We start from the raw sequence: 21,434 nt of genomic DNA, 5'->3' as shown, positions 1-21,434 counted from the left end.
CCAAGGACCTGTGTATACGGGGTAGCAAACTAATTCTTCTCAGTTATTAACACTTAAAATGAATGAGATTTCCAGATCTTCTCTGTGTAATAATAGGCTGGAAACAACACCCTAAAAAATGAGGCAGTAGGTAAGCTTCAGTGAAGGAGAGGTTGAAGAGAGAGCTTCAAAGTAGGCCATTGTGTGGCGAGAACAGGATTGGATAGCATCAGGAAGACCTTTTTCTTCCTAGGGAGTATAGAGCCTATGCTGGGGTGGGGGGAACGTGATGGTGAAGGATCCTGGAAAGGGAGACGATAGGATGCCAAACTAGATACTAGAAAGTAGCAAATAGGAATTGCAGGAAATCCTCAACATCATGCTATAAGCAGGGTAAAAAAAAAAAATTATAAAATATTAGGAGTTGCATGATGGTACATGACTCATGAAATGCTCAGGAAGTGACCTCCAGGTGTTCTGTGGGTCTGAGAACTCATTGCCAAATACTTTGCATTCAAATTTTTATTATTAGGGATGGATTACTGTAGAGTCTGTTGTATTATCAAACACTCATTCAATTTGTTTGATTTAAAGCTTTCCTCATGTCCCTGGTGAAACAGGTATCTTATCATAAGAAAGGGAAAATGCAATTCTGACTATATGATGATACTGAGAACTTGGTTGCTGGGGTCAGTGTACCTGTGCCGTGATTGTGATTGGGTGCTAAAGGGAAACAAGGTTCTCCTTTCTGGGCCATCAGTTTTGCCAGGTATTTGCAGAAGGAAGTTTTGAATTGTAACCTTCAAAGTATTTGTTTTATGTTTGCAAATGCAAAATCAGAAAAATACGTTTGCCAAAACTCAGGATGTGTGTGGTTGTCATTTTGGTTTGGTTTCAGTTTTTTAGGAGAAAGGCAACACACCTTTATGTACAGTGAGTGATGGGAAACTTCGGTATTTCTCTGCTACTGGGAGACCTGTGTTATTAGCCCAGCAGTCATGTCAAAGCGAGGTGGTATACCACTGGCAAGAGAACTGATTATGCCAGTATCACTTCCCACAAGGTCAGAGTTCATTCATCCACTTCTTAAAAGGCCAGGGCTCCTGTGCTCATCCATGGAAACAGAGAATGAACTGGGCAGTTGCTCAGCATACCTGGGAGGGCTGCTCAGCTAGTGTTGAAAAACAACTTTGTCCTTCTGGGAACCAGTTTTCCCTGTGTGTTTGTGTGTCATTTTCACTTTTGATGACAAAAAATACTGTTGGCTCTTAAAACTAGGAAATATGTATAAATTGTTTGTTTACGAGCGCTTAACCCCCAAATACTCAAACTTGTGTGTGTGTTTATGTGTATGAGTGTGTGTGAGAGACAGACAGATAGACAGATACAGAGGTTTTAACTCTTGCTTCTTTTGAGAGTTTAATAATTCTCCAACTGTATTTTCATGGGAGAGGCAATATGGTTTAAAAACAGCCAGTTTGAAACGTGAAAGTAGTAATTTCCAGAGATAATGAGAGAAATCGAAAATAACCTGAAATCTTGAAGAGCTGGGGCACATATGTCATTTCTTCCTAAAATAGTTGGAAGAATATGGCAGAATGTAGGATGCTACTACTCTAGCCCCAAAGAGTAGAAAATTTACAAGGCATAATATACGCTTAGATACTTATGGGTTTTATCATGATATTTTCTTATACTTATATTGACTTTTATATTATTTACATTTATATAGCATATAAAGTTACCTATATATTATTTTGTTATTTTATTTTATTACATTTATATATTATAATTATGTAGATGCAAATCAACCTAAGACTTAAATTCTATGATAAATGAGCCTCTACTGCCTGAAACTGGTAAATCACACTTTGCAAATGATCTATTCTAGGGAAAATGTGGGTGGGATTTTGCATGATATAAAATTGCCAGTTCACAAATTAATAATGGTTGGAACTGGGTAATTGGTGCATGAGGGGTCATTATAATAATCTCTTGTTTTGTATATATTTCAAGTTGTCCTGGTGCAAACAAATAGCTGCCACTTAAAAAACATTGTATGAAGTGGAAAAAAAAGTCACGAGGATATTTTTTCAGTGTCATGAGGTATGTTTCAGCCTGAATACCATGAAAAAAAGCAATCAAGAAAGGATATAAAACTTCTAAGAACCATCTCCCTATGCTTATATCAGACTTGAGCATTAGACATAACACGCCACTCAAGTTAGGACAAGCAGAAGGGCTTCTGTACAGGAGAGTGGATGCATACACAGGTGGTGGAAGGATTGGAAGAACTGCAGTCAAGGGGCTGCTCCTGGATTGTTGAGACCAGGGCAGTCAGCCGGTCAGGAAGCTGCTGCAGTCACTGAAGTTGCTTCTTGACACTCGCAGGCTGGACCCTGGAAATGTTGAGGCCAGCCGTGGCAACTGACTCACATCCAAATAACCTCCGTCAAAACATTTCTGCTTTTCAGTCTCCTGGAGGTGCATCTGACGGGTGGAATTACATCTACCACAAGTGAATCTGGAAGATGTGGGGTTTTGGCATTCCATTTTTTCCAACTGGAAGGAAGTTGAAAGAGGCTACCCAAGGTCTCTACCGTAAAGATACAGACATGTTTTATAAGCTAAGACTCATATAATAAGAGAAGGTGGTTGAAGTCCTGAATTGCACAAATATGGCTCAATCAAGCAGCGTGATAGAAATGCAGCAGTTTGAAGAGCCCACGAGACATACTTGTTCTTTACCTAAACCATAGATCAGAGAAGCATGGCTATTCTTCCTCTTTTTATTTCACAAAATAACATTTTTGAAGAAATAATTTTCTTAATGCTTGATGAAATGATAATGGTTAAAAAAAATTAAAAGTTGCTTTTCCTTGTAATGAAACAATTATAACCTGGAGAAAACGCACAGACCATCATAGAAATGGGTCAAAACTATGATTCGTTTCTCTCAGATAGGCCTTTTTGGAGTTATCAGTTATTATACACTTTTTGGAGTTAAATTCATTACCACCCTGTAATGTTTATGAGCCTATTAATTATGAAAATGATTTTGACATGATAACTGATAATGGCATAAAATCTTTTATTATTACACTTTACAACATGATTTTTCCCCCCAAGAATTATCTGAATAGTAGTATAAATTACAAGAAAGATCCTGAAAAACCAGATTAGTTTTTCTGGAACAGCTGTTAGAAGAGGGCGAATTCACTCATTCATTTATTCTTGCATGCATTCTTGCAGGAAATATTGACTTAATGCCTACCTAGTACCTACCAGCCATTGTATTAGGTGCTGAGTACACAGAGGTGGATAAATGAACATAAGCCCTAATGGAGCTTACAATTTGATAAGAGAGGCACACAGTGAATTAGTGAACATAATGTCCATAAATACAACTTGGAGTAAGGGCCATAGTGGAAACAAATTTGGGGTAATGACAGAAACCTAGGGAGCTATTTAAATAGATAAGCTTGTTAAAGCAGGCCTTTCTAAGAGACAACATTTAAATTGGAATCTGATATATTGGAAGGATCCAGCCATTGATGTGTGCATCTTTATGCGATGTGTGAATGTGAATATGATGAGTGTGTGTATGTGTGCGCACGCGTGCGCACTCACGCGCATGTGATATATATATACATACAATACGTCTGAGAGGAAGTACATGTGGTCAGAATATGCAGGGACATATGTAGGTGTTTGTATTTATTAAAAGTGTAATAGGGGGCGCCTGGGTGGCTCAGTTGGTTAAGTGACGGCCTTCGGCTCAGGTCATGATTCTGGAGTCCCGGGATCGAGTCCCGCATCGGGCTCCCTGCTCAGCGAGGAGCCTGCTTCTCCCTCTAACCCTCCCCCCTCTCATGTACTCTCACTCTCTCAAATAAATAAATAAATCTTTAATGAAATAAAATAAAAGTGTAATAGGAAACACTTGAAGGGTGTTAACAGTGTAAGAAAACATTCTGATTTATGTTTTGTACAAGTATATACTCATTTTGATAATGGTTAAGAGGGAGAAAAGGGAAGAGGTAAGCCAGTTAAAAGATGGTATCATTTATTGAGAGGGGAAGCCTATATGGGGAACAACTGTGATGGAAACAATCTAGAGTTTTCTCTTGAGTATGTTAAGTTTCAAGTGTATGTGACGTATCATTCGTATTTTGTATCAGAAACTATTTTAACTGTTTTATGATACCAACTCATTCAATATTTATAGTAAGTGAATAAACAAACCGTTCTAATCCTCATTATAAAATGAATAACCTAAGACACAGAGAGGTTAAGTAACCGGCCCAGCGTCACACACTAGTAAATGTCAGGGTCAGGATTTTAACCCATGTACTCTGAAGAGGCAGTCAGATATATGGGTCTAGATCTCAGATGGGATCCTGAAGTAAAGCTACAAATACAAAAATCCATATAGATCATAGTTATTGCCCTGGGCGTAGATGAGATTACCCAGAGAGATTGTGTCAAAAGAAAAAGAGAGTGGAATACAGAATCAAGACCTGGGGAATTCCAACATGTAGAGATTAGATAATGGAATAAAGCAAAAGAGGCTGAAAGGAATTGGTGGAGAGGTTAAAGGAAAAGCAAAAGAGTTCAGTATTAGAGACATTTCAGAAATGGATGGTTCAGGAATCACAAAGTCATCAACCTTGTGAATGTTACTTAGAAGCTGTGGCAGGAGGGCAGGAAAGAGGAGGGCACCTGCTATGGAGTGAAAGAAGAAAGCCAGATTGCAGTGGCGGTGCAAAATGGAGAAGAAAGCAGTGACGGTCTTTTAATTGTGTCTACATGAAAAAGTAGAGACTCTCTTTTGTCTTGTTTAGCTTTGTTTTGGGAGGTGAATTTAGAGCCTATGGACATAAACACAATGTGAGAGACTGATGCTCAAAGGGACAGGGGGTAAATGGAAGTCTAAGGGATAATTTAGAATTCATTGTTCGATGAGCACATGGGTGAAAAAAATAATCTGCTTTTTTGGAGATAATGCCACAGATGCTCCAGTAGTAAAAAGTTGGTGTTTTCAAGTTATGAAGAAGAATCTATCTAGGTTGCCTTATAAAAAGCACGCATTTGCAAGAAACACAATGTAAGATTAGGTAGCTCTGGTGATAAAACTAAAACTCCAATAGTAAATACAGGCTGAGTTGAAAGACTCAGTTTTAGAAAAAGACATATCAAAATGTTCTTGATGCTCACTGACTGGTAAAAAGTAAGTTTGTGAGGAGTACTTTAATGTTTTTAAAGAATTATTCATTCATAAAAAAACCCCACAAAACTCATAAGGTTATGCTGTTTTAAAGAATGCAACCTTATCTATTTCCATAGCATATTTTTAATTATTGTTTGTGACAAATACAATTAAATTCTGCACAAACTAAAATCTTTGACTATTTGATTTCATTTCTCTGTGTAAGTCTCCTTTTGTCAGTGAGAAATTGTAAATAATACTTTACAGAAGCATATAGCTTTGAATATGTCATTAAATTTTATGCCTACCAGACATAGAATAGCATCTATTTTCCTTTATGAATCTTTTGTAACAGATTGTTCGAGCTACTAGAGCTCAAAATAATTTACATGGCACAGATTACAGACCACTACAATAAATTAATATGTAATTAAAAGTAACTTCCTTGAAATATTTATATGTATAGATATCACTGGGTAAGATAATACATAGTATCTTTCATATGCTTTCACTGTTAAGTTTTCGTTTAAAAGAGCAAATTTCTATTTTCCAGACTTGTATTTTGAGATGATTATTATAGGGTTTTATGCTCGCTCTATCTCTTCTTCTCTATTTGAGAAGTACTTGGTTTTAGAAAGTTATCTTATATTTGAATTTTGTATTTTGCACCTATGTATTTGGGAAGGATTTGATGAATATATCAGCTAAGTATTATTTGTTAACCACTTTCAAACCTAGATTAATTTTTTCCAGAGTTCTATAAATTTTGTAGTAATCTAGTTAATATCGCGTTACAAAGAAATGGGTATTTCACACACTTTTGAGTGATATCAGGGCAATTATATTAATGCATGCTCTAAATGAAATTAGTAAAAAATTTATTGAGGCAAGTAAATAATGGGAAATCTGGCACAAATAGACTGGATCTAATTAGTAATTCCCCTCCTTGACTTGGGGTGCTCTGTAATTATAAGGCAACAGTATATGCCTTTCAAGTTAGCATTTTGTTCCCGTAAAGATTAGGTTGCAAGTCTGAGTTCAGATAATGGCAGCTTGACTATATTAAAAACATTTACAATGCTTGAATTCCCCAAAGGCAAAAGAATATATTTTCAAGTGTTTTGTAATCACAGAGATGTAAGACAATAGTTGCTTATTCTCTAGAGGGCAAAGGATTTTGTAATGGAACAATACAAGAACGTCTGTTGACCTGTTACTTAATATGATAGCTTTGATTACCTCTTCTATCACATCTGGATTACCCACATAGAAACTAAACTGCTTCAGAAAAGGTGAGGGAGAAGTAATATCATGCCATGCTGTGGTTTCTTTGGAGAAAATCCTCCATATTCTAGCTTTTAGTTTGAACAATGCAAAAGTGTGTTTGGGTCCAATGCTAACATGAAGCAAAGGTATTTTGATTTAAAAAAAAAATTTTAAATACATCTTAATCCTCGGAAAGGGAAAGGGCTTATATTAAAACATATTAGGCCTGGAAAAAAGGGACTGGTATACGAGTAACTAATTTTAATCTTCTTAATACTTACTATAGAGAATCAGAACTACTCTCCCAGTGAAGACAGAAAGAAATAAGCCCTAAATTTGAGTTGCATTTTGTGAAGTACTTTCAAGAGGGAAGATTAAGATACATATGAGAAAGAAATCAGTAAATAGACTACAAGTATTTCTTCTCTGTTTGCATGGGCATATCGATATTTTAAGTATTTCCTGTACCCATGTTAGATAAATTATTTTTAACTACAGTTTATATTCAGAATGAATTATTTTCTGAAAAAAAATAAGAAACAAAATAATTTAACATCAAAACAAAGTGGTCTCTTGCAAACATCATAAATTAAATTTTAATGAGAAGATATCAGAGTGGTACAGGAAGTGAGATATCAATTAGAAATAAGATATTTTTATTAGAAGATATGGAAGGATTTTGACCGGTTTGTTGGGGAATTACATAGCCTGAGTTTTCCTTGTGATCTGAGATAAACACTTAAGCATATAGATGTGAAATATCTACTAATTTTTAAAAATTACATGTCCTAAAGTCTATAAGATTTTTCATTCTGTGAAAGTAAAGCCTAAAAAACATTAAAGTGGTATTTCCTTCAAGTTCAGCTTCTCCCAGTTTACCAAAAGTGAATTTTCGAAATAGCTTAGCAAATTGTGCCAACATGTATTCTTTTTATCAAGAGCATTTTTAAAATAGTAACAGTTAAATGTATTCACTGTTCTCTCATTTAATCCTTACAACAACTCTTGAGATGGGGAATATGATGCCCATTTTATAGAACCCAGAATTGGAGCAGGTACGTAACTTGGCCATGGCTACCGGTTAGTAAAGCAGTAGGAGTTCACCGAAGAAATCCCACTGTCTTTTTCAACCCTCAAATATTTTTTTGCCAACTCTAGGAAATGATGATTGTAGATTGCTTAAGTGTCTTTGTCCTTTCTTTCTTTTCAGTTTTCCCTTATTAGTTTGAGGTCATATTGCAGACAGGCCTAAGCATCAAGGAAAGAAATAAAGGGGATATATTGTGAGTCTAATTCTTTTTTTATAGAAATCCTGCTTTCGTTCCTTCAGTCCCTTGACACATATTTACTAAGGGCATAATATTGGCAAGGAAATCTGCTAAATATTGGAGATAGATCAGTGTAATAGACATGGTACTTGTTTTTAAAGACCTTGGAAACAAGGAAAATACCTAGACATTTATAATGTACCGTGAGCACTGCCCCAACAGGGCAGATACAAGAGCTCCCACTGAGAGCAAGGCATGAGTATGGAAACTGTCTTTTTCCAGGTAGGTTGCCCATTAGACATTTAGAACAGGAATGCCACAGACTTATGTCATTAGGCATTTGACCTAGATGCATTTAACGTATTTTTAAACAGGATGGAGATTGGAGCACATAAAATTTTAACAGTGGTTTATCACTGAGGATACTTGCTTTCACAAGTGGCAGGCCATTTAAAATAGGGAACTTATTTATTTATCCAATTACAGTTCTAGAGTAAACTCTCTTCAAGGTCAGCTTGACCCAGGGGTAAAATGATATCGTCCAAATGAGATTTATCTCTCCATTTTTTTAGACTGTGATTCCTTGGTATTGGCTCAAATGATTGCAAATTGGCCATATCAGGTGCTGCCTGCCCTACACCCTCTCTTGTTTATGTCTTATGGGAAAAAGAATAGGTCGGCTTCCTGAGAGGTCAAACAGAAAACCTGATTTGAGTAAAACTGCTTCTATGGGCCCATTCCTGAACTAACCTTTGCGGTGAGAATGAAGAAATAATCTGTCTTAGGTTAGGGTTAGTTCCTATCCCTTGAGCAGAACAAATGAACTTTGTCCAAAATATTTGGACTGAAATTGGGGGGAGGGAGGGATTGATTCCCTTATAGCTAAATTAGTGTAATAAAACCACAATAAAATGGAGTAGTCACTACATGGGAAAAAAAACAAAACAAAATAAAAAAAATAAGAGTTCTCTTCAAGAAGCTATTTCTAGGTAGGGGAAATACATGTGATTTTAATTTTTTAAATTTATTTATAGGATAGAATAAAGGACAACTTTTTTAGTTGCCACCTATGGGGAGAATACTTAAGTATTTTAGAAAAGTAACTCAACATAGGGTAGTATAGTATGGAAAACAAGAGTAAATGAAGTTGCAGATTTCATTAATTAAAATATTATATCTAGAGAAAAGAATGAAATCCTTCCACTGTTCTTTGGATAAGAATCTTTGATTTAAAAAAAAAAAAGATCTTTTAAAACAAATCAGATTATATTCAGAAAAGAGTACTTTGGGACTATGAAATGGAAACAAGAAACCAGGGAGAACATCAAAGCCATATTAAAAACTTTGGTGTACTCTCTTATTTGGGTGTAGATTTACTCTTTATTACCTCTGAGAATTAGGACTCAATGGTCGAAAATAGGGAAAGATAATGTAGGATATTGAAGATCATGTAAAGAATCTTTTCGGGATTGCCTGGCTGGCTCAGTCGGAAAAGCATGAGACTCTTGATCTTGGAGCTGTGAGTTCAAGCCCCCCCTTGGGTGTAGAGATTACTAAATAAAATAAAATAAAAACTTTAAAAAAAGGAATCTTTTCAGTCAGTGAAGTCTACCATTCCAAGTATTCAAGCAGAAGAGGAGTGGATATCTCTCTGGGATTTGTGAAAATAAATCCTGTCAGAAGAATGATTATATTGAATTTAAGGAGACTGATCAGACTTAATTTTTCCAAAATTAAACATCAGGCTAAGTGAAACTGATGTCTAGATTATTTAACCTTGTAAATGCAGGGTTTTTTTTTATCATGATTTAAAATTTAGCCATCTGTCAAACTCTCATAATTGGTTAGTTATAAAGAAATACAATTTTGGTTAAGAGTTGATTCCAGGAAGTGAGGTCATAGCAAATGGTCATTGTATATAATCTGAATTCACACTCTCCTGATTGTCTACTATAGCATAAAATAGTGTTCCAAATCTAGTCAGAGAATGTGTTATTGATGTCCGCATAACCCCAGGACCCTGAAAAAAGGAAGTAAAATATATTATATATATGAAATGATGATTAATTGTCCTCAGGGTAAAAATATCTTGAGACAGCTCAGTGGAAAAATTCCAGTGATAATAAACTTAAGGTAGGAGGGATAGTATAACAGTTACTTATGGTGCAAAAGACAGGGTAAAAAGCTTTCAGACAACAAAAGTGTTCAGGTTTGAAAATAAGAATTGTGGTTATGTGTTTGGAGATTTTCCTCTTTAGTTGAAGGAGTCACAGGAGCTTATATAATAATTCCTTAATTAAAAGAACTCTTTTGGGGGCACCTGGGTGGCTCAGTCATTAAGGGTCTGCCTTAGGCTCAGGTCATGATCCCAGGGTCCTGGATCCAGCCCCGCATCGGGCTCCCTGCTCAGCGGGAAGCCTGCTTCTCCCTCTCCCGCTCCCCCTGCTTGTGTTCCCTCTCTCGCTGCGTCTCTCTCTGTCAAATAAATAAATAAAATCTTAAAAAAAAATAAAAGAACTCTTTTGTTTTCCAAAAAATAATTTCAGTCTCAAGAAAAAGTATAGCAATTATGTTAGTCACTGCCCATATCCTGTTAGCTATATTAATCTTAGGATATAAAGTCACAAAGATGAAAAAATGAAAAGGCTAATGCTAAAATACATCAAGAGCAGAGCAGATAAAAATAGTTGTCCTGAAAGACACTATGCAGATGTAGAGGTGGGTATATACTCAAGTTATACAAATCAGAGGACAAAGGGAAAAAAAACCACCATGGAACTGAACATGTGAAACAAGTCTACCAAGAGAATATGATGAAATACTTGGACCCTCTGCTCCCTAAAAATATATATATGCACCAAAGTTCTTAGGAATTTATATTACTTCCTGCTGTGCCTCACAGGCACAGGCTTGGGGGACATATGTTGAGTCAATGCTGAGTCTTTTGAAATGATCCTGCCCTGTGATTCTATTTCCTTTTTAGAATGTAATTCTACTACTAGTTGACTCTCATCTTTCTGAAACTACCGTTTCCATATGTTTTCCCCTTTTCTCAACTTCCACCTGTTTACCCTCCTTCTCCATTAGCTGACTATTTTGCTTCCTAGTTCTCTAAGAAAATAACAATTAGAAGAGAGCTTTTATAAGCTCTGACCTTTGAATCTACTAACATCCTTCATCTGTCTCTTTGTATCCTTAGCTTTCTTGGCTGAATGCAGTACAGTAGTTAAAATGTTTATACTTCTGGAACAACCTTTGCACTGGGCATAATATGCTATCCTCCTCTGCTAACTCAGGAATGTTGGTTGCTCCTGCACTTCCCGCCTCTGCAAATTCATCTTGACTTCTTCGACTGGTCGTTCTCAGCAGCATACAACATGCTACCCCATCTCTTATGTTTTTTTTTTTTTAAAGTCCTCCTGTTGATGGTGCATCCCCCTTAGTGCATCCCATCTCTCAGATCTCCTTTAGAGCAAAACTCTTCTTGAGTTGTCTACACTCTCCTTCCAGTATCTCACGTACCTGCTGTACTCAAGCTTTCGTCCCCATACAATGCCAGTTGAAGTTACTACTGACCTCCACATTACCAAAGCTGACTGTGAATCCTCAAGAGCATTTGACAGTTGATCTCTATTCACTCAGTCTCTTGGACCATAGTTTTAACCTCTCTCGTCACTTTTCCTTGGTCTCTTTTGCTGGATTCTTCCCTTTCTTTCTGGTATCTAAAAGGGGAAGCACCCCAGGACTCAATTCTAAGTGTCTTCTCTCTCTCTGTACTTACTTCCTATGTGACCTCATAGAGTCCCATGGTTTTAATACCAGCTTTGTGATAATGAGTCCCAAAAGTCTCCAGCTCTGATGTCTATCTAAACTCCACACCTATCTCTTTGCCTATTTCGCATTTTCATTAAAATACCATTTAGATATCCCCAAATTAATATGGTTTACAAAAAACCCCCACAAACTCAAATTGTCATACACACACACATACACGCACCAGAATATGCTCACTATACTTAGCTTTTTCTTCTTAACAGTAAGTTATCACGTAGTTCTTTTTTTTTTTTTTTTTTTGCTTAGACCCAAATCTTCAGAATCAAATTCGATGCATTTATTTCTCCTCCTCAACCTATTATTAAATCCTGTCACCCTCACTTTTGAAATATGTTTGGTAGCTGATCCTTTCTTACGATTTTTAAGAATCACACCAGTTTGTGCACCATCGTCTCTGACCTCTATATGTAAGATTGCACTACAAAACAACCACAACAACAAAACCCCTAAAAACTCCAGCAATTTTGGCAAAGTTTATTTCTTGTTAATGCTATGTGTTGAGAAAGTGTTAATGTGTGTTATGTGTTAATGCTCTACTCAATGTGTTAATGCTCTACTCATCATAGCTACTCAGGGACCTGGGCCGATAGAGACCTCACTTCCACCTGCATCCACCTTATAGAGGCTTACGTCTCAGAGTAAAATCTGAGTTCTCCACAATGCTGTAAAAAAGGCTGTCCATGAACCACTGGCTGAAGATAACTCCAGGGTAACATTTCTCATGCAGCAAGGTCATTAACTGAGTTTCTAACCACGTGCCTTTTGCCATTTCAATGTGTTTGAACAAATTTCTTTCATTTCCAATAGAACCCATAGTTTCAGCTTTTGGGTCTCACAAGTATGTGCAAATTTTAATTTGCTGTTCCAACTGAATTTTAGCCTCACTCAAATTTTATCAAAATGACAGCTATAATCAATGTGTGAGGTCTTTTGCTAGCAAGTGGTTTTAATAAAACCACAGGCAGAAAGCTAATTAATGTATGAGTTATTCCTCCTTGTGTGTAGAGAGCTTGTAAAAGTATAACACACATCAAAAGCCAGGATTTCAACTTTATTATAAAATGGTTGCTAAGAAAGAATTTAGCCTTCATCAGAAGGACTGGATGTGTGAAAGTCAGCACAAAGGAAGTAGACCAGAATAACCAATTCGGAATGGGAAGGGGAGGTAAGGTAGGAAGGAGTTAAACACTGCAGCTCAAGAGACAGTTTTCATTCAGTTTGATGCATCAGTAATACTAGGTATAAAGTATCTTCATGTGCCATTGAATTCAGTTAGGTAGAATTCATGCATGTGATCAATTAAAAACTCTATGTTCTTGCCTGATGAAAGACTGTATTGACAAACAGTGGCAGTAGACAGTTAAAATCCTCCCCTCTGGTACTTCTCTGTTCTTATCCTGCTCATTTCATGTATGGCTCTTCCCTTTAACTCCAACCACGTTGCCCAAGTGGGGGTTCAAATCTTCATCACTGATCCACCTGCCAATGACCTTAGTTGGGCTGGAGTCTTGTTCACAGACTTTTTAAAAAAGACAAAAGGAAGATAGTCTCTTCTTGTTAGGTGGTTAAATTAAGTAATGAGAGCCCAGGAAATGTATTGGTCACATTTACACCCTTGTTTTAATGAACAATCTTGAAAATAAGGCTGACAAGTAGAAGCAGAGGAAAGAATGATGGCAGAATTTTAATGGGATTTCAAGTCTAGGATGCAGGTATCCCTGGAAACCACCATCCACTTGACCTCCTGCAGTTAGGTTACATCATTTAATTAATTCCTCTGTTTTTTCAAGTTAGTTTATGTGGGGATTCTATCATTTCCAACCTACATGCTCATTATCAAATGAAACCTCCACACAGGTTTAGAAGAGTTGTAGCAATTTAAAAACTATTAAATCATGGGGGTAAATAACAAATCATATCAGGATTTTGACAGATCTCACCTTGCTACACAAATTCTTATGAGAAAAATAATTCTCCTCTGATATTTATTCATACATGCTTATTATATGGTGTCCTGCTTTTGAGAGTATATATATATATATATATATATAATTTTTATTTAATCAGACTTAGAAATAAAACTATATTTGTCAATGCAGCAGTTGGTTGCCAGAAAATAGTATGGTACTATAATTTAAAAATTTTATTACTATAAGCAGGGTGACTCTCATTTATTTTATTTTGTAAATAAAAGAGAAAACAAAACCCAAATGATTCTTTTAATTCTATTCTGAGTTTAAACTTGCCTTTCTTTTTGACTTTCAATTTGAAAAGATGGCATTTTATAGCTGGAGTATAAAATTAGCTACATGTTTATCTCCCTGAACTATTAATAAACATGGTGAGTCAGCCCAAGACAAATTAGAGATAACACCATATCCCATAATGCTGTTACATGTATTAGCTTCTCTAGTTATTATAGTTAGAAAGAACTCACTCTCCTTTCTCTTACCTGGTCATTCATAATTAATTCTTGTTACACCTTTTTGTTATTTTTTTCCTAACAGCTGCTTGAAAATACATATCCTCTCTATTATAATTTGCATTATCTATTAGAAATCTAGGAGGTTTTAAAACCTATAATTGTCATTATTGTGATAAACAGAAGATAATTAGAGGAGTTTGTAATCTAGAACTTAGCCTTAGGTGGTTAAGTCCTGAAGACATCAAATGCTTCTTTCATTAGCTCTAAGGCTTGTTACATAACTTTGCACAATTTTATTTGACTATTTTATCTTAAATGACTCCTTGTAAAATTGAAGCAATACTGATTTGCCATTGGAATCTTCATGTGAAGATCATGAACACTTCATCAACTGTTTTTTAAAAAATATTTGGAGTGCCCACTACTTTGTGGGGAACATATTAGGTCTTTGATTCATCATGATGAATTCAATTCAAACTAGTTATTATGTTACCTTGCTTGGGAATCCAAGGGGAGGAATAAAAGTTATTATCATGGCTTTCTTTTTTGATCTCTCTTTTCCCATCTCTCATCAATTTATTTCTTACCTACAGTCTCGTGTAATTTCTCTATACCCTGTAGCAAGATTACTTTTGTTACTCCTGAGGAGGCTACCTAGATTAGGTGGGAGAGGATGAAGAAAAGCCCCAGTAAAGCATGGAGAGAGAGAGAGCAGCATGGGGAAGAGTGGGAAATGAAATTTGAAGCCAGGTCCTGATCTGTCAGTGGCTAACCATGATTGCCTTTGAGGGCACACCTAGTTAATTTACACTTCATTTGGCTGATAGTGGGGAGCCATTGAAGGTGTAAATACAAGGGATTGATATGATCATATATATGTTTAAAAATATTAACTTGCCAATATTTTATCAGAGGAGAAAGACCAAGAGAAATACAAGTTAAAAAGCTATTTTAATAAATACTGTAGAGTTCAGATCTATTAAAATACTGTTGATGAGAGGTAAGGAGGATCCGATCCAACATGGTATATTTGGAAGAGATAACCATTCAAAACTTTATAGAAGATATGGAAACTGAGGTTCAGAGCAAGAGAAAGAAAAGATTAGTATTTATTTAAATTGGTTTTTAGCAGATAAGGTTCCCCAAAGAATTTTGAGATCTCTGCTTTTTCTTCATTTTTTAACTAGAAGAATGTTGTTCATAAATAGATGCAAAAGAATCAGAGGAAAATGGATTTCTTCCTGTCATGATGACTTTTAATAACACACTTGTTTTCATGTTGGCATTTAAGATGGTTTGTTACATTGATATTAAATAATGTGTTGGGGCAAAGAATATTCCCCCTCGTTTTTTTTTTTACCAACAATTAAAGTTTTGTTTCATTAACTTTTAATGTTTTTTCTTTGTTAATCTGGTTGTCCCTAGGTTAAAAGGAGTCAAAAAGTAAGAGAGACTATCTGTTTTGTTCAACACCGAATATCTAACACCTAGAATAATGCCAGTATAAAGCAGATGCTGAATATGTTCAGCATAAATAAAGGAAGCATCTTCCATCAAAGGAGAAGCATTTTCAATTTTATTTCCTTTCAAAAGGATTTGCCTCCTGTCAGTGAAGTTTCCACATCCACTTTGTCTTTCTCTATTCACTTTTGTTCACTGTGGTCATGTGGAGAAAAACTAAATATTGTATTCCCAGTCTCCTCTGCTGTATGTGGAGTCTTAATTAGCTTTTCAAACACATTGCAGATAAAACCTATTAATCCTCTGACCTTCACTGAATTCAAAAGTTTTTGTGTTAATTGTTTTGGGATAATAATAGACAGTTTTGCTGTTAGAAAAGTCATGGCATCTCTTCCAGGAAAACAGTAGAACCAGGAAAACGACTTGAAAGGATGTGTGTATCTAAGCTGCCATCCTTGGCCATTATTACATGATGAAGAGTCACTTCTAAACTTTATGGAAACCATTTGTTTTCTTACAACTATAATATCAGCCTTTAAAAAAATGAATTCTATCCAAAGGCAGCAAAGATAGAAATTAGGTCACTTGAGATAGTTGTCATTTTATATACTAAAGCCAAAGGGGAAAGATCTAACATTAATTGTCTCCCTATTATATTCCCAGCACTTTCTTGTTTTATCTTCTTAAAACTTCAGGACTCCCTTTCAAATGAGATTTGATCATTCATGTCAACGTTCATTTCTGCTTACAATGTTTCCATCACTCAGGTGCTGAAGATAAACTGATGAAATCACCACCCACATTTCACAGATGCACAAACAGGATCACATATTCATTTGTTTTCAAGAATAGAAGTTCCTACTGCCTATATGAGAATTAATCATTATTTGAACTCTGTTTTCTCTGATTCCAAACCCAGGGTCAAAATCTTCAGTGATCAGCAGCAGCTGAGAGGCAGGGGGAACATCAGATTACCCAGGGTCAAGGTGACATACATATCAGTTTGCATCTGTTGTACTGGTATAATTATTAATCACACTCCCTTTCATTTTTGCAGATATCCAGTATAGACAATTGCATCCCAGCTTTTGAAAATATTATTTCACAGGGATTTAGATATGATGTTGAACATCAGAGCCTATCACTTCCTCATATATTATGACTTAGTTGGCTTGGTATGGGGCCTACAGATCTGCATTTTAAAATGGTCCTATGCTGCCAGGTTATTATATTAGTTGACTATGGCTGCCATAACAAAATACAATAAAATGGATGGCTTTGACAACAGAAATTTATTTCTCCTACTTCTGGAGGCTATCATTTGCAAGATCAAGGTGCCCAGCAAGGTAGGTTTCATTCTGAGACTTCTCTTGGCTTTAGGCAGCCACAATCTCACTCCGTGTACTCACACATCCTTTCTTTGGTGTGTACTCATGGAGAGAGGAACCTCTCTGGTGTCTCTTACAAGAGCACTAATCCTTTCAGTCCAGGGCCCCACTTTCATGATCTTATCTAAGGCTCACAAAGGCCCCATCTCCAAATACCAGCACATGGAGGGTTAGGGCTTCAGGGTTAGGGGTGACAAAAACATTCAGTCCATAACACCAGGTAAAGAAAAATACTCATTAAAGTTTATAAAGGAAGTAGCCATGAGCACTGAAACAGAATCCTCTGCCGGGAATCAGAAGCCTAAATGCAAGGTCTAATCCAGCCACTAGCTGCATGACCTTACGCAAGTCTCTCATTCCAGGCTTTGGCTTTGCCTTGATAAACTGAGAGGTTGGAATAGCATCAGAGGCTATTTGTTGAGGTCGGGGACCAAGCTGGAGGAAGGAGTACCTTGGAAGAGGAGACTTTGTCAAACTACCTGAGATTCCATGAGGCTCTTCCGTGGGAATTGGATACGTGTGAAGAGGTGATGATCACTGCCCTTAGGGTGTCAACGTTGGTGATGGGAGAATGCCCGTCACCATCGCTTATGCTGGAACAGGGGAAAAAAAGGTTAGAAACTTGGGTAAATGCTCCTTACTTTTTCTCTCTAAATTTAAACATTTTTTAAAAAAACTTTATGATTGGATTTAGCAATTTCTTGATGCAATAACTTGTCTGTCAGCTGTTTAGTTTAACTACACACACACACATACACACACACACACACACAATCTGTGAAACAACAGCTGAAGACATATTTGATGATGTGAGCACAAACCGGTGTTTTTAGTCTCTTTCCTACTGAGTCGCTGGAGGACAATAGTGTGAACATCCACCCTTCCTTGCCAGCTGGCTTGTATTCCTACACCAGGGAAATAACTGTCACACTTACCCTGCCCATTATGACAAGCTGCCTCTGGTCGAAATTATTACAGCATGTCCTTATTAGTGTCTGAATCCTGCTTCCATTTGTGCATTACACCTACCCAGTCCTGGATGAGTAATTTTACTTGTGAGAGCCAAATAAGCAAAATGTAGAATTAGCCTTGGACAAAAATAGCTGTTGTTACAAACGTGATTTAAGGGCTGAAATGGTTCAGATCATCGTCTCTGGTGTCTTTGCTTAACAAAGGCAGCTAGGAGGGGTTATTGGTCTCAGAGGTGGAATATCACTGTTAACTCTGTTGGAAAGAAAGTGCTCCTTTGGCTACTTCTTCTTTGTCCACAGGGCAAGTACCATACTAGGAGAAACCAGAGAGGCGGTACGTGCAATAGGCAGTTTTTGCCTTGGAAGGTTTTAGGGCAGTATTTTTCTTTTTGCCCCTTGCCAGCTGTCTTTCAGTATAGGTTGAATGCAAGTGCTTTGCCTTTGACATTGTGCATTTAAATGCCAGCCCCTGCAATTTACAGTACAAAAGGGCAAAGATACATGGGGGAATGAGGGAAAAAAAATCTTCTCTCTTCTCATTGGTTGACCTTTTTGGTTCTGCTTTATATAGACATTAAAGGAGCCTCTATGACCATATTTCCAATTGCGAAACAATACAAAAACAACTCCTCATGCAATGTTATTTATATACATTTTTCCTAGCCTTCATGCATTAGAATATAAAGAATACTTGCATCCTTGAGTCTGTACATCAAAAGCCATTGCTGGGGTGCCTGGGTGGCTCAGTCCTTGGGCGTCTGCCTTCAGCTCAGGTCATGATCCCAGGGTCCTGGCATCGAACCCCGCAGCAGGGCTTGTTGCCCGGCAGGGGGTCTGCTTCTCTCTCTCCCACTCCCCCTGCCTGTGTTCCCTCTCTCGCTGTGTCTCTCTCTGTCAGATAAAGAAATAAAATCTTAAAAAAGAGAGAGAGAAAAAAGCCACTGTTATCTCAGTTAGTTGAAAGTAAAATCATATTGCATTCTGTGATTTTGGTGATAGGGTCAGAAAACATTAATATCCGAAGAAATATGTAACAATAAAATGGTAATTTTGTATATAGGAGTTTAGGCCAACAATACTTGAATTTGAAAGGTATGTTTAACATGCCTACCTCATAATTTAGAACATTTTATTTTATTATTTTTAAAAAAGATTTATTTATTTATTTTATAGATTGAGAGAGAGAAAGAGAGAGAAGGACAAAGCACATGGGGGAGAGGCAGAGGGAGAGGGAGAGAATCTCCAAAAGACTCCCCGCTGAGTGTGGGGCTCAGTCTCACAACCCTGAGATCATGACCTGAGCTGAAATCAAGAGTTGGACGCTTAACCAACTGAGCCACCCAGGCATCCCTAGAAAATTTTATGTAATATATCATAATAGATCTTATGAAACAGGTATAAGAAGAAACCTAAGACTGGGAATGATGCTTTTGCTATGTAAATCTGCATTCTTGACAAATGATTTATGGATTTCCCACTTCTCGCTAGATGTTCCTTCCTTTATTCATTCACTCATTCATTCATTTGCTTATGTGAGTCTTACCATGAGAGTCACCCTTCCTGATGCCTTTAAGAATAATGGTAAAAAGACCAAGTCCTTGCCCTTATAGAACTTCACAATCTCATAAAGGAAACAGACAATAAAAGGAATGTAGCATGATATCTGGGAGTGATAAGTGTTTTGAGGAAATAAGAGGGTAAGGGAGTAGAGAGTAAGGAAGCTGCTGTTTTTTGCAGGGCAGTCTGGGAAGGCCTCTCTGAGGTATTGCTATCTGAGCAGAGATTTGAACGAAGTGAGGGAGTGAGCTCTGCACACATCAGTGGAAAGAGTTCCATGTAAAGGAAAGAGGAAATGTGAATGCCCCAAATATCAAGGGACAGTGAAAGAAGCTGTGTGGCTGGAACAGCATGAGGGAGGTCAGAGTGGTAAGAGGCGAGGTCACACAGAGTTGTGGAGATCTGCATCATGAAGGGTTTTGTCCCAAGTCGGATGGGGAGCTTTTTCAAAGGGTCGAGTACAGATGAGTTTAAGCAATTATACAAGTGAAAAAATAATTAGAAGGAATGATATAAATATTCCTCATGTCCTCTGGGGGTTAGAAAAGCTGTTTAAATTGCCTCTTGCTCTGTCCCCTCACCTTTAGTGACATTGCAGTCACTGAATTTTGCATATAAAATCTTCTCTTCAGAAAAGGAAAAGGCTAGTGCCATCTGATGGCCACACTTGTGAACATAATTCTCTTATCTTAGAGTATTTGCAAAAAGGAAAGCATTTAGGCCCAAGGGTAATAAAGCTTTCAGTGATACTCATTGCCCTAGGTGAGTTAATCTCTTGAGTACATATAGAACAAGAATGAATTTTAAAACTCTGCGAAAATACTGGCTGATGCAATTCTGTGCTTTCAACAATTTTTTTAGTTCAGTCCAACAAAGTTATTTTTGTCTACATATATAATTCCATTCATGTAGTATTAGATAAAGTTTTGTTCAGTTGAAGTGAATCTAATGTCTATTCACCAGTGAGGTACCATCTACCTTTCTCAAGTATATGACTAAAATCCCCTTGAATCCAGAGAAAAACTACCCCATATTCTCTTATTGTGGGAGTTATTTTGTAGTGTGATTATTTGGCTAGCACATGGACTTCTTTTACATAGCATTTACCTAATAAATGTAAATGAATTAACAGGAAAGAAATAACTATGTTTTAACATTACATAGCATATTATCTCAAGGGTTGTGGACTCAGGCATCACGGCTTTGAGTTTTGGCTTAGTCGACACAAGCTTGTAGAAGATCACTCGTTTCCTCATGTGGAGAGACTACCAATTCTCTGCTCAAGAAGGTGTTGTGCAGATTTAATGAGAAAAAGTAGGTAAGATGCCTCACATAGTATCTGGCATATAATAAGCAGGCAATGGGATGATCATTATTTTTATCATTATTATGGGTTTTGTTTATACTGCTGGGTATGCTGAAGGTCAAATTATGTCTTGTGGAAAAGTTACCTATGAAAAAAACAAGCAGCTTGTAAGGATGGTTTAGTCTGATTATTCAAGAGGCATTTGATTGAATACCTCCTTTGTAGTAAGCACTGTTCTGGCATATCCCACAAACATGTGCATTACTGAGAAGTATTGAAATTCCATGAGGGTAAGCCTTTGGGTGTTTAATTATTGTGTTTCTAGAGCCTAGAGAGGCATGTGGCACAGAGTAGATGATCTATTAATACTTGCCGAATGAATGAATGAATGAACGAATGGAAAAATTTCGAAATTATCTGGGCTTACCTCTTAGCTGTGTAACTATTTTAAAAATTGATTTAAGTTAAAGTTTCTGTATGTAGATACATGGGAAATGGAATGATATTCAAAATTATATTATTGTCATTATATTTTTACCTAGGAGAATGATGTCAGTAGTAATGCTATCCTAGGGTAGTCATTTCTCAGCAATAATGAAAAGATTCTTGCATTACTACTTGTGAACAGGATCCCTAAAGAGGCAAATTTTGGTACAACCATTACACAAATCACCAAATGTGTATATATTGGCTTTTTCCTTATTATGTACTGTGTATCATTTTAAATTTAGTTTGCATATATACTTACTTATTTCCTATTCAACCAGCTA

At 36.7% G+C, this 21,434-nt stretch overlaps 2 protein-coding genes across 3 annotated transcripts in view; one reads left to right on the top strand and one right to left on the bottom strand.

Annotated features, from left to right (window-relative positions):
- Nucleotides 1-21,434, bottom strand: part of CLVS2 (clavesin 2) — a 502,444-nt gene that overhangs the window by 122,373 nt on the left and 358,637 nt on the right. The window lies entirely within an intron of this gene.
- Nucleotides 1-21,434, top strand: part of TRDN (triadin) — a 356,769-nt gene that overhangs the window by 167,273 nt on the left and 168,062 nt on the right. The window lies entirely within an intron of this gene.

This window comes from Callorhinus ursinus, unplaced genomic scaffold (assembly GCF_003265705.2).
Source record: "Callorhinus ursinus isolate GAN/ISIS: 27379988/994484 unplaced genomic scaffold, GSC_fseal_2.0 scaffold6, whole genome shotgun sequence".
Lineage (NCBI taxonomy): Eukaryota > Metazoa > Chordata > Mammalia > Carnivora > Otariidae > Callorhinus > Callorhinus ursinus.
This window is presented reverse-complemented; position numbering and strand designations above follow the sequence as displayed.